This window comes from Oncorhynchus keta, unplaced genomic scaffold (genome assembly GCF_023373465.1).
Source record: "Oncorhynchus keta strain PuntledgeMale-10-30-2019 unplaced genomic scaffold, Oket_V2 Un_contig_3325_pilon_pilon, whole genome shotgun sequence".
NCBI classification, from domain to species: domain Eukaryota; kingdom Metazoa; phylum Chordata; class Actinopteri; order Salmoniformes; family Salmonidae; genus Oncorhynchus; species Oncorhynchus keta.
This window is the reverse complement of record NW_026287195.1, coordinates 40,001-54,423: the sequence shown is the minus strand read 5'-3', so window position 1 is coordinate 54,423 and position 14,423 is coordinate 40,001. Positions and strand designations below refer to the sequence as shown.

At 48.4% G+C, this 14,423-nt stretch overlaps 1 pseudogene; it reads right to left on the bottom strand.

Moving 5' to 3' along the window:
* LOC127923871 (NT-3 growth factor receptor-like) overlaps positions 1 to 14,423 on the bottom strand; it is a 72,636-nt pseudogene that overhangs the window by 23,401 nt on the left and 34,812 nt on the right.

Genomic DNA, 14,423 nt, shown 5'->3' with positions numbered 1-14,423 from the left:
GACTGTCTGGACCAGTAATACCAGACAGCATGGTCACAGTGTTCTGGTGACTGTCTGGACCAGTAATACCAGACAGCATGGTCACAGTGTTCTGGTGACTGTCTGGACCAGTAATACCAGACAGCATGGTCACAGTGTTCTAGTGACTGTCTGGACCAGTAATACCAGACAGCATGGTCACAGTGTTCTGGTGACTGTCTGGACCAGTAATACCAGACAGCATGGTCACAGTGTTCTAGTGACTGTCTGGACCAGTAATACCAGACAGCATGGTCACAGTGTTCTGGTGACTGTCTGGACCAGTAATACCAGACAGCATGGTCACAGTGTTCTAGTGACTGTCTGGACCAGTAATACCAGACAGCATGGTCACAGTGTTCTGGTGACTGTCTGGACCAGTAATACCAGACAGCATGGTCACAGTGTTCTGGTGACTGTCTGGACCAGTAATACCAGACAGCATGGTCACAGTGTTCTAGTGACTGTCTGGACCAGTAATACCAGACAGCATGGTCACAGTGTTCTAGTGACTGTCTGGACCAGTAATACCAGACAGCATGGTCACAGTGTTCTGGTGACTGTCTGGACCAGTAATACCAGACAGCATGGTCACAGTGTTCTGGTGACTGTCTGGACCAGTAATACCAGACAGCATGGTGACAGTGTTCTAGTGACTGTCTGGACCAGTAATACCAGACAGCATGGTCACAGTGTTCTGGTGACTGTCTGGACCAGTAATACCAGACAGCATGGTCACAGTGTACTAGTGACTGTCTGGACCAGTAATACCAGACAGCATGGTCACAGTGTTCTGGTGACTGTCTGGACCAGTAATACCAGACAGCATGGTCACAGTGTTCTAGTGACTGTCTGGACCAGTAATACCAGACAGCATGGTCACAGTGTTCTAGTGACTGTCTGGACCAGTAATACCAGACAGCATGGTCACAGTGTTCTGGTGACTGTCTGGACCAGTAATACCAGACAGCACGGTCACAGTGTTCTGGTGACTGTCTGGACCAGTAATACCAGACAGCAGGGTCACAGTGTTCTGGTGACTGTCTGGACCAGTAATACCAGACAGCACGGTCACAGTGTTCTGGTGACTGCCTGGACCAGTAATACCAGGCATGGTCACAGTGTTCTGGTGACTGTCTGGACCAGTAATACCAGACAGCATGGTCACAGTGTTCTGGTGACTGTCTGGACCAGTAATACCAGACAGCATGGTCACAGTGTTCTGGTGACTGTCTGGACCAGTAATACCAGACAGCATGGTCACAGTGTTCTGGTGACTGTCTGGACCAGTAATACCAGACAGCATGGTCACAGTGTTCTAGTGACTGTCTGGACCAGTAATACCAGACAGCATGGTCACAGTGTTCTGGTGACTGTCTGGACCAGTAATACCAGACAGCATGGTCACAGTGTTCTGGTGACTGTCTGGACCAGTAATACCAGACAGCATGGTCACAGTGTTCTGGTGACTGTCTGGACCAGCATGGTCAAGTGTTCTGGTGACTGTCTGGAGACAGCACGGTCACAGTGTTCTGGTGACTCCTCTAAACAAACTGTCTGGACCCAGAGGAGAAACGTTTACTGAGAATGCATCCACACTGGCGTCCTAATCCCTTTATCGTGCACTATTTCTTCCCAGAGCCCCTATGGACCTTGGTCAAATGTAGTGCACTACATATGGAATAGGATGCAAATGTAGTGCACTACACAGGGAATAGGATGCCATTGAGGATACAGCCTCAGTAAATGTTTCTCCTCTGGGCGTCAGTCCAACATAATAACTACGAGTGCTGAGACACGATAATAACAGGAAGAGAACTGCAGGGTTTCAGTTGGTTGACATAAAGTGATATTCTGTTTTATATTCTATTCCAACGGAGATGGAAGAAGATTTAAGTGTTTGAAAGCAAACAGACACCGTTCCTTTCCCACAACAGACACCGTTCCTTTCACACAACAGACACCGTTCCTTTCCCACAACACAACAGACACCGTTCCTTTCCCACAACACAACAGACACCGTTCCTTTCCCACAACACAACAGACACCGTTCCTTTCCCACAACAGACACCGTTCCTTTCCCCAACACAACAGACACTGTTCCTTTCACACAACAGACACCGTTCCTTTCCCAACCTACAACAGACACCGTTCCTTTCCCAACCTACAACAGACACCGTTCCTTTCCCACAACACAACAGACACCGTTCCTTTCACACAACAGACACCGTTCCTTTCCCACAACAGACACCGTTCCTTTCCCACAACACAACAGACACTGTTCCTTTCACACAACAGACACCGTTCCTTTCCCAACCTACAACAGACACCGTTCCTTTCCCACAACAGACACCGTTCCTTTCCCACAACACAACAGACACCGTTCCTTTCACACAACAGACACCGTTCCTTTCCCACAACAGACACCGTTCCTTTCCCACAACACAACAGACACCGTTCCTTTCCCACAACAGACACCGTTCCTTTCCCACAACACAACAGACACCGTTCCTTTCCCACAACACAACAGACACCGTTCCTTTCCCACAACAGACACCGTTCCTTTCCCACAACACAACAGACACCGTTCCTTTCACACAACAGACACCGTTCCTTTCCCACCACACAACAGACACCGTTCCTTTCCCACAACAGACACCGTTCCTTTCCCACAACACAACAGACACCGTTCCTTTCACACAACAGACACCGTTCCTTTCCCACAACAGACACCGTTCCTTTCCCACAACACAACAGACACCGTTCCTTTCCCACAACAGACACCGTTCCTTTCCCACAACAGACACCGTTCCTTTCCCACAACAGACACCGTTCCTTTCACACAACAGACACCGTTCCTTTCCCTCCACACAACAGACACCGTTCCTTTCCCACAACAGACACCGTTCCTTTCCCACAACAGACACCGTTCCTTTCCCACAACAGACACCGTTCCTTTCACACAACAGACACCGTTCCTTTCCCACAACAGACACCGTTCCTTTCCCACCACACAACAGACACCATTCCTTTCTCACAACAGACACCGTTCCTTTCCCACAACAGACACCGTTCCTTTCCCACAACAGACACCGTTCCTTTCCCACAACACAACAGACACCGTTCCTTTCCCACCACACAACAGACACCGTTCCTTTCCCTCAACAGACACCGTTCCTTTCCCACAACACAACAGACACCGTTCCTTTCCCACAACAGACACCGTTCCTTTCCCACAACAGACACCGTTCCTTTCCCACAACAGACACCGTTCCTTTCACACAACAGACACCGTTCCTTCCCACCACACAACAGACACCGTTCCTTTCCCACCACACAACAGACACCGTTCCTTTCCCACCACACAACAGACACCGTACCTTTCCCACAACAGACACCGTTCCTTTCCCACAACAGACACCGTTCCTTTCCCTCAACAGACACCGTTCCTTTCCCACCACACAACAGACACCGTTCCTTTCCCTCAACAGACACTGTTCCTTTCCCACCACACAACAGACACTGTTCCTTTCCCACAACAGACACCGTTCCTTTCCCACCACACAACAGACACTGTTCCTTTCCCCAACAGACACCGTTCCTTTCCCTCAACAGACACTGTTCCTTTCCCTCAACAGACACCGTTCCTTTCCCTCAACAGACACCGTTCCTTTCCCTCAACAGACACCGTTCCTTTCCCTCAACAGACACCGTTCCTTTCCCTCAACAGACACCGTTCCTTTCCCTCAACAGACACCGTTCCTTTCCCTCAACAGACACCGTTCCTTTCCCTCAACAGACACCGTTCCTTTCCCTCAACAGACACCGTTCCTTTCCCTCAACAGACACTGTTCCTTTCCCACCACACAACAGACACTGTTCCTTTCCCACAACAGACACCGTTCCTTTCCCTCAACAGACACTGTTCCTTTCCCTCAACAGACACCGTTCCTTTCCCTCAACAGACACCGTTCCTTTCCCACCACACAACAGACACCGTTCCTTTCCCACAACAGACACCGTTCCTTTCCCACCACACAACAGACACCGTTCCTTTCCCACCACACAACAGACACTGTTCCTTTCCCAACCTACAACAGACACCTTTCCCTCCACACAACAGACACCGTTCCTTTCACACAACAGACACCGTTCCTTTCCCACAACACAACAGACACCGTTAATTTCCCACAACAGACCATTCCTTACACACACCTGACAGCATGTCTGTTTGGGGATCCCCTAATGAGAACCATTTACCACAGACAGTAGTGTGTCTGTTTGGGGGATCCCACCTAATGAGAACCATTTACCACAGACAGTAGTGTGTCTGTTTGGAGGATCCCACCTAATGAGAACCATTTACCACAGACAGTAGTGTGTCTGTTTGGGGATCCCACCTAATGAGAACCATTTACCACAGACAGTAGTGTGTCTGTTTGGGGATCCCACCTAATGAGAACCATTTACCACAGACAGTAGTGTGTCTGTTTGGGGGATCCCACCTAATGAGAACCATTTACCACAGACAGTAGTGTGTCTGTTTGGGGGATCCCACCTAATGAGAACCATTTACCACAGACAGTAGTGTGTCTGTTTGGGGGATCCCACCTAATGAGAACCATTTACCACAGACAGTAGTGTGTCTGTTTGGGGGATCCCACCTAATGAGAACCATTTACCACAGACAGTAGTGTGTCTGTTTGGGGGATCCCTCCTTACCTTGACAGCCACCAGCATGGTATCCTTGGTGGGGATCAGGTTGTAGCACTCAGCCAGGAAGACCTTCCCCGAACGCCCTCTCCCAGCTCCCTCTTCAGGAGGATGTCCCTGCGCTTAATGTGCTGTATGTCTGGGGACAAACACACAGACAGAGTGAGTCTGGAGGGGACAAACACACAGACAGAGTGAGTCTGGAGGGGACAAACACACACAGACAGAGTGAGTTTGGAGGGGACAAACACACACAGACAGAGTGAGTCTGGAGGGGACAAACACACACAGACAGAGTGAGTCTGGAGGGAGGGGACAAACACACACAGACAGAGTGAGTCTGATGGGAGGGGGACAAACACACAGACAGAGTGAGTCTGGAGGGGACAAACACACACAGACAGAGTGAGTCTGGAGGGAGGGGACAAACACACAGACAGAGTGAGTCTGGAGGGGACAAACACACACAGACAGAGTGAGTCTGGAGGGAGGGGACAAACACACACAGACAGAGTGAGTCTGGAGGGAGGGGGACAAACACACACAGACAGAGTGAGTCTGGAGGGGACAAACACACACAGACAGAGTGAATCTGGAGGGAGGGGGACAAACACACAGACAGAGTGAGTCTGTAGGGGACAAACACACAGACAGAGTGAGTCTGGAGGGGACAAACACACACAGACAGAGTGAGTCTGGAGGGGACAAACACACAGACAGAGTGAGTCTGGAGGGAGGGGGACAAACACACACAGACAGAGTGAGTCTGGAGGGACAAACACACACAGACAGAGTGAGTCTGGAGGGGACAAACACACACAGACAGAGTGAGTCTGGAGGGAGGGGGACAAACACACACAGACAGAGTGAGTCTGATGGGAGGGGGACAAACACACAGACAGAGTGAGTCTGGAGGGGACAAACACACACAGACAGAGTGAGTCTGGAGGAGGGGGACAAACACACAGACAGAGTGAGTCTGGAGGGGACAAACACACACAGACAGAGTGAGTCTGGAGGGAGGGGGACAAACACACACAGACAGAGTGAGTCTGGAGGGAGGGGGACAAACACACACAGACAGAGTGAGTCTGGAGGACAAACACACACAGACAGAGTGAATCTGGAGGGAGGGGGACAAACACACAGACAGAGTGAGTCTGGAGGGGACAAACACACAGACAGAGTGAGTCTGGAGGGAGGGGGACAAACACACAGACAGAGTGAGTCTGGAGGGGACAAACACACAGACAGAGTGAGTCTGGAGGGAGGGGGACAAACACACAGACAGAGTGAGTCTGGAGGGGACAAACACACACAGACAGAGTGAGTCTGGAGGGGACAAACACACAGACAGAGTGAGTCTGGAGGGAGGGGGACAAACACACACAGACAGAGTGAGTCTGGAGGGACAAACACACACAGACAGAGTGAGTCTGGAGGGGACAAACACACACAGACAGAGTGAGTCTGGAGGGAGGGGGACAAACACACAGACAGAGTGAGTCTGATGGGAGGGGGACAAACACACAGACAGAGTGAGTCTGGAGGGGACAAACACACACAGACAGAGTGAGTCTGGAGGGAGGGGGACAAACACACAGACAGAGTGAGTCTGGAGGGGACAAACACACAGACAGAGTGAGTCTGGAGGGAGGGGGACAAACACACAGACAGAGTGAGTCTGGAGGGGACAAACACACACAGACAGAGTGAGTCTGGAGGGGACAAACACACAGACAGAGTGAGTCTGGAGGGAGGGGGACAAACACACACAGACAGAGTGAGTCTGGAGGGGACAAACACACACAGACAGAGTGAGTCTGGAGGGGACAAACACACAGACAGAGTGAGTCTGGAGGGAGGGGGACAAACACACACAGACAGAGTGAGTCTGGAGGGAGGGGGACAAACACACACAGACAGAGTGAGTCTGGAGGGAGGGGGACAAACACACACAGACAGAGTGAGTCTGGAGGGAGGGGGACAAACACACACAGACAGAGTTAGTCTGGAGGAAGGGGACAAACACACACAGACAGAGTGAGTCTGGAGGGAGGGGGACAAACACACACAGACAGAGTGAGTCTGGAGGGAGGGGGACAAACACAGACAGAGTGAGTCTGGAGGGAGGGGGACAAACACACACAGACAGAGTGAGTCTGGAGGGGACAAACACACACAGACAGAGTGAGTCTGGAGGGAGGGGGACAAACACACAGAAAGAGTGAGTCTGATGGGAGGGGGGACAAATAGTGGTGGTGCTGTCTGATATAGAGTGGTGGTGCTGTCTGATATAGAGTGGTGGTGCTGTCTGATATAGAGTGGTGGTGGTGCTGTCTGATATAGAGTGGTGGTGTTGTCTGATATAGAGTGGTGGTGTTGTCTGATATAGAGTGGTGGTGCTGTCTGATATAGAGTGGTGCTGTCTGATATAGAGTGGTGGTGGTGCTGTCTGATATAGAGTGGTGGTGTTGTCTGATATAGAGTGGTGATGCTGTCTGATATAGAGTGGTGGTGCTGTCTGATATAGAGTGGTGGTGCTGTCTGATATAGAGTGGTGGTGCTGTCTGATATAGAGTGGTGGTGGTGCTGTCTGATATAGTGTGGTGGTGCTGTTGATATAGAGTGGTTGTGCTGTCTGATATAGAGTGGTGGTGTCTGATATTGAGTGGTGGTGCTGTCTGATATAGAGTGGTGGTGCTGTCTGATATAGAGTGGTGGTGGTGCTGTCTGATATAGTGTGGTGGTGCTGTCTGATATAGAGTGGTGGTGCTGTCTGATATAGAGTGGTGGTGCTGTCTGATATAGAGTGGTGGTGCTGTCTGATATAGAGTGGTGGTGCTGTCTGATATAGAGGTGGTGCTGTCTGATATAGAGTGGTGGTGGTGCTGTCTGATATAGAGTGGTGGTGCTGTCTGATATAGAGTGGTGGTGGTGCTGTCTGATATAGTGTGGTGGTGCTGTCTGATATAGAGTGGTGGTGCTGTCTGATATAGAGTGGTGGTGCTGTCTGATATAGAGTGGTGGTGCTGTCTGATATAGAGTGGTGGTGCTGTCTGATATAGAGTGGTGCTGTTTGATATAGTGTGGTGGTGCTGTCTGATATAGTGTGGTGGTGCTGTCTGATATAGAGTGGTGGTGCTGTCTGATATAGAGTGGTGGTGCTGTCTGATATAGAGTGGTGGTGCTGTCTGATATAGAGTGGTGGTGCTGTCTGATATAGAGTGGTGGTGCTGTCTGATATAGAGTGGTGGGGCTGTCTGATATAGAGTGGTGGTGCTGTCTGATATAGAGTGGTGGTGCTGTCTGACATAGAGTGGTGGTGCTGTCTGATATAGAGTGGTGGTGCTGTCTGATGTAGAGTGGTGGTGCTGTCTGATGTAGAGTGGTGGTGCTGTCTGATATAGTGTGGTGGTGCTGTCTGATATAGTATGGTGGTGCTGTCTGATATAGAGTGGTGGTGCTGTCTGATGTAGAGTGGTGGTGCTGTCTGATGTAGAGTGGTGGTGCTGTCTGATATAGTGTGGTGGTGCTGTCTGATATAGAGTGGTGGTGCTGTCTGATATAGAGTGGTGGTGCTGTCTGATATAGAGTGGTGGTGCTGTCTGATATAGAGTGGTGGTTCTGTCTGATATAGAGTGGTGGTGCTGTCTGATATAGAGTGGTGGTGCTGTCTGATATAGAGTGGTGGTTCTGTCTGATATAGAGTGGTGGTGCTGTCTTATATAGAGTGGTGGTGCTGTCTGATGTAGAGTGGTGGTGCTGTCTGATATAGAGTGGTGGTGCTGTCTTATATAGAGTGGTGGTGCTGTCTGATATAGAGTGGTGATGCTGTCTGATATAGAGTGGTGGTGATGCTGTCTGATATAGAGTGGTGGTGCTGTCTGATATAGAGCGGTGTTGCTGTCTGATATAGAGTGGTGGTGCTGTCTGATATAGTGTGGTGGTGCTGTCTGATATAGAGTGGTGTTGCTGTCTGATATAGAGTGGTGGTGCTGTCTGATATAGAGTGGTGGTGCTGTCTGATATAGAGTGGTGGTGTTGTCTGATATAGAGTGGTGGTGCTGTCTGATATAGAGTGGTGGTGCTGTCTGATATAGAGTGGTGGTGTTGTCTGATATAGAGTGGTGGTGCTGTCTGATATAGAGTGGTGGTGCTGTCTGATATAGAGTGGTGGTGGTGCTGTCTGATATAGAGTGGTGGTGGTGCTGTCTGATATAGAGTGGTGGTGGTGCTGTCTGATATAGAGTGGTGGTGTTGTCTGATATAGAGTGGTGGTGGTGCTGTCTGATATAGAGTGGTGGTGCTGTCTGATATAGAGCCCAGAGCCCTATTCCCTACATAGTGCACTACTTAGACCAGAGCCCTATTCCCTACATAGTGCACTACTTTAAACCAGAGCCCTATTCCTACTGTTGACCAGGGCCCTATTCCTACTGTTGACCAGGGCCCTATTCCTACTGTTGACCAGGGCCCTATTCCTACTGTTGACCAGAGCCCTATTCCTACTGTTGACCAGAGCCCTATTCCTACTGTTGACCAGGGCCCTATTCCTACTGTTGACCAGAGCCCTATTCCTACTGTTGACCAGAGCCCTATTCCTACTGTTGACCAGAGCCCTATTCCTACTGTTGACCAGGGCCCTATTCCTACTGTTGACCAGAGCCCTATTCCTACTTTAAACCAGCGCCCTATTCCTACTGTTGACCAGAGCCCTATTCCTACTGTTGACCAGAGCCCTATTCCTACTGTTGACCAGAGCCCTATTCCTACTGTTGACCAGGGCCCTATTCCTACTTTAAACCAGAGCCCTATTCCTACTGTTGACCAGGGCCCTATTCCTACTGTTGACCAGAGCCCTATTCCTACTGTTGACCAGGGCCCTATTCCTACTGTTGACCAGAGCCCTATTCCTACTGTTGACCAGGGCCCTATTCCTACTGTTGACCAGAGCCCTATTCCTACTGTTGACCAGAGCCCTATTCCTACTGTTGACCAGAGCACTATTCCTACTGTTGACCAGGGCCCTATTCCTACTGTTGACCAGGGCCCTATTCCTACTGTTGACCAGAGCCCTATTCCTACTGTTGACCAGAGCACTATTCCTACTGTTGACCAGGGCCCTATTCCTACTGTTGACCAGAGCCCTATTCCTACTGTTGACCAGGGCCCTATTCCTACTTTAAACCAGGGCCCTATTCCTACTGTTAACCAGGGCCCATTAAGTTCTGGTCAAAAGTAGTCCACTAGTTCTGGAGTAGGTTGTAATTTGGGCCTGTATGATGACGTACCTCTGTAGAGCAGAGGCACTAAACCCCACTACCCTGCTCTGCCTGAGGACAGTCTTTTAAAGGAAAGATAACCAGCTGAGGAAGCAGATGGTGAATTCATCCTGAAGATAATACGCCACCCGCCTTTCATTTACAAACTCATATTCCAAAACTGGGAAATTATGTTTCCATTCATTCCAATGAGAGAGGAAGGGAGCTCAGCCAAACCAGTTTTATATAGGCCTTTCGTTCCAAATGGTAAACTATTCCCTACATAGTGCACTGCTTTTGAAAAGAGCCCTGGAGGAGTGCACTATGTAGGGAATAGGGTGCCATTTGGGACTCGCTTTTTACTTTACTTATGCAGACGGATCAAAGAGTGTCTAAGATCAATACCCAGCAGGCCCTGCTCTTCAGATAGCACATCACTGAGGAAAATGAGTGTCTAAGATCAATACCCAGCATGCCCTGCTCTTCAGATAGCACATCACTGGGGAAAATGAGTGTCTAAGATCAATACCCAGCCTGCCCTGCTCTTCAGATAGCACATCACTGAGGAAAATGAGTGTCTAAGATCAATACCCAGCCTGCCCTGCTCTTCAGATAGCAGGGTATATAGGACTAGTCCACTACGTAGGGAACAGGGTGCCCTTTGGGATACAAACCTAACTCCCTGAGATCTGAGAGTCAGAAATAGAAAGGAAGGAATCAAGCATTAGTTCTGGTGAGAAACTAACTAACTGGGCCTCTGAATTAGTCTGGTGATTGTCAAAGTAACTAACTAACTGGGCCTCTGAATTAGTCTGGTGATTGGCAGAGTAACTAACTAACTGGGCCTCTGAATTAGTCTGGTGATTGGCAGAGTAACTAACTAACTGGGCCTCTGAATTAGTCTGGTGATTGGCAGAGTAACTAACTAACTGGGCCTCTGAATTAGTCTGGTGATTGGCAGAGTAACTAACTAACTGGGCCTCTGAATTAGTCTGGTGATTGGCAGAGTAACTAACTGGGCCTCTGAATTAGTCTGGTGATTGGCAGAGTAACTAACTAACTGGGCCTCTGAATTAGTCTGGTGATTGGCAGAGTAACTAACTAACTGGGCCTCTGAATTAGTCTGGTGATTGGCAGAGTAACTGACTAACTGGGCCTCTGAATTAGTCTGGTGATTGGCAGAGTAACTAACTAACTGGGCCTCTGAATTAGTCTGGTGATTGGCAGAGTAACTAACTAACTGGGCCTCTGAATTAGTCTGGTGATTGGCAGAGTAACTAACTAACTGGGCCTCTGAATTAGTCTGGTGATTGGCAGAGTAACTAACTAACTGGGCCTCTGAATTAGTCTGGTGATTGGCAGAGTAACTAACTAACTGGGCCTCTGAATTAGTCTGGTGATTAGCAGAGTAACTAACTAACTGGGCCACTGAATTAGTCTGGTGATTGGCAGAGTAACTAACTAACTGGGCCTCTGAATTAGTCTGGTGATTGGCAGAGTAACTAACTAACTGGGCCTCTGAATTAGTCTGGTGATTGGCAGAGTAACTAACTAACTGGGCCTCTGAATTAGTCTGGTGATTGGCAGAGTAACTAACTAACTGGGCCTCTGAATTAGTCTGGTGATTGGCAGAGTAACTAACTAACTGGGCCTCTGAATTAGTCTGGTGATTAGCAGAGTAACTAACTAACTGGGCCACTGAATTAGTCTGGTGATTGGCAGAGTAACTAACTAACTGGGCCTCTGAATTAGTCTGGTGATTGGCAAAGTAACTAACTAACTGGGCCTCTGAATTAGTCTGGTGATTGGCAGAGTAACTAACTAACTGGGCCTCTGAATTAGTCTGGTGATTGGCAAAGTAACTAACTAACTGGGCCTCTGAATTAGTCTGGTGATTGGCAGAGTAACTAACTAACTGGGCCTCTGAATTAGTCTGGTGATTAGCAGAGTAACTAACTAACTGGGTCTCTGAATTAGTCTGGTGATTGGCAGAGTAACTAACTAACTGGGCCTCTGAATTAGTCTGGTGATTGGCAGAGTAACTAACTAACTGGGCCTCTGAATTAGTCTGGTGATTGGCAGAGTAACTAACTAACTGGGCCACTGAATTAGTCTGGTGATTGGCAGAGTAACTAACTAACTGGGCCTCTGAATTAGTCTGGTGATTGGCAGAGTAACTAACTAACTGGGCATCTGAATTAGTCTGGTGATTGGCAGAGTAACTAACTAACTGGGCCTCTGAATTAGTCTGGTGATTGGCAGAGTAACTAACTAACTGGGCCTCTGAATTAGTCTGGTGATTGGCAGAGTAACTAACTAACTGGGCCTCTGAATTAGTCTGGTGATTGGCAGAGTAACTAACTAACTGGGCCTCTGAATTAGTCTGGTGATTGGCAGAGTAACTAACTAACTGGGCCTCTGAATTAGTCTGGTGATTAGCAGAGTAACTAACTAACTGGGCCTCTGAATTAGTCTGGTGATTGGCAGAGTAACTAACTAACTGGGCCTCTGAATTAGTCTGGTGATTGGCAGAGTAACTAACTAACTGGGCCTCTGAATTAGTCTGGTGATTGGCAGAGTAACTAACTAACTGGGCCTCTGAATTAGTCTGGTGATTGGCAGAGTAACAAACTAACTGGGCCTCTGAATTAGTCTGGTGATTGGCAGAGTAACTAACTAACTGGGCCTCTGAATTAGTCTGGTGATTGGCAGAGTAACTAACTAACTGGGCCTCTGAATTAGTCTGGTGATTGGCAGAGTAACTAACTAACTGGGCCTCTGAATTAGTCTGGTGATTGGCAGAGTAACTAACTAACTGGGCCTCTGAATTAGTCTGGTGATTGGCAGAGTAACTAACTAACTGGGCCTCTGAATTAGTCTGGTGATTGGCAGAGTAACTAACTAACTGGGCCTCTGAATTAGTCTGGTGATTGGCAGAGTAACTAACTAACTGGGCCACTGAATTAGTCTGGTGATTGGCAGAGTAACTAACTAACTGGGCCTCTGAATTAGTCTGGTGATTGGCAGAGTAACTAACTAACTGGGCCTCTGAATTAGTCTGGTGATTGGCAGAGTAACTGACTAACTGGGCCTCTGAATTAGTCTGGTGATTGGCAGAGTAACTAACTAACTGGGCCTCTGAATTAGTCTGGTGATTGGCAGAGTAACTAACTAACTGGGCCTCTGAATTAGTCTGGTGATTAGCAGAGTAACTAACTAACTGGGTCTCTGAATTAGTCTGGTGATTGGCAGAGTAACTAACTAACTGGGCCTCTGAATTAGTCTGGTGATTGGCAGAGTAACTAACTAACTGGGCCTCTGAATTAGTCTGGTGATTGGCAGAGTAACTAACTAACTGGGCCACTGAATTAGTCTGGTGATTGGCAGAGTAACTAACTAACTGGACCTCTGAATTAGTCTGGTGATTGGCAGAGTAACTAACTAACTGGGCATCTGAATTAGTCTGGTGATTGGCAGAGTAACTAACTAACTGGGCCTCTGAATTAGTCTGGTGATTGGCAGAGTAACTAACTAACTGGGCCTCTGAATTAGTCTGGTGATTGGCAGAGTAACTAACTAACTGGGCCTCTGAATTAGTCTGTTGATTGGCAGAGTAACTAACTAACTGGGCCTCTGAATTAGTCTGGTGATTGGCAGAGTAACTAACTAACTGGGCCTCTGAATTAGTCTGGTGATTAGCAGAGTAACTAACTAACTGGGCCTCTGAATTAGTCTGGTGATTGGCAGAGTAACTAACTAACTGGGCCTCTGAATTAGTCTGGTGATTGGCAGAGTAACTAACTAACTGGGCCTCTGAATTAGTCTGGTGATTGGCAGAGTAACTAACTAACTGGGCCTCTGAATTAGTCTGGTGATTGGCAGAGTAACTAACTAACTGGGCCTCTGAATTAGTCTGGTGATTGGCAGAGTAACTAACTAACTGGGCCTCTGAATTAGTCTGGTGATTGGCAGAGTAACTAACTAACTGGGCCTCTGAATTAGTCTGGTGATTGGCAGAGTAACTAACTAACTGGGCCTCTGAATTAGTCTGGTGATTAGCAGAGTAACTAACTAACTGGGCCTCTGAATTAGTCTGGTGATTGGCAGAGTAACTAACTAACTGGGCCTCTGAATTAGTCTGGTGATTGGCAGAGTAACTAACTAACTGGGCCTCTGAATTAGTCTGGTGATTGGCAGAGTAACTAACTAACTGGGCCACTGAATTAGTCTGGTGATTGGCAGAGTAACTAACTAACTGGGCCTCTGAATTAGTCTGGTGATTGGCAGAGTAACTAACTAACTGGGCCTCTGAATTAGTCTGGTGATTGGCAGAGTAACTAACTAACTGGGCCTCTGAATTAGTCTGGTGATTGACAGAGTAACTAACTAACTGGGCCTCTGAATTAGTCTGGTGATTGGCAGAGTAAC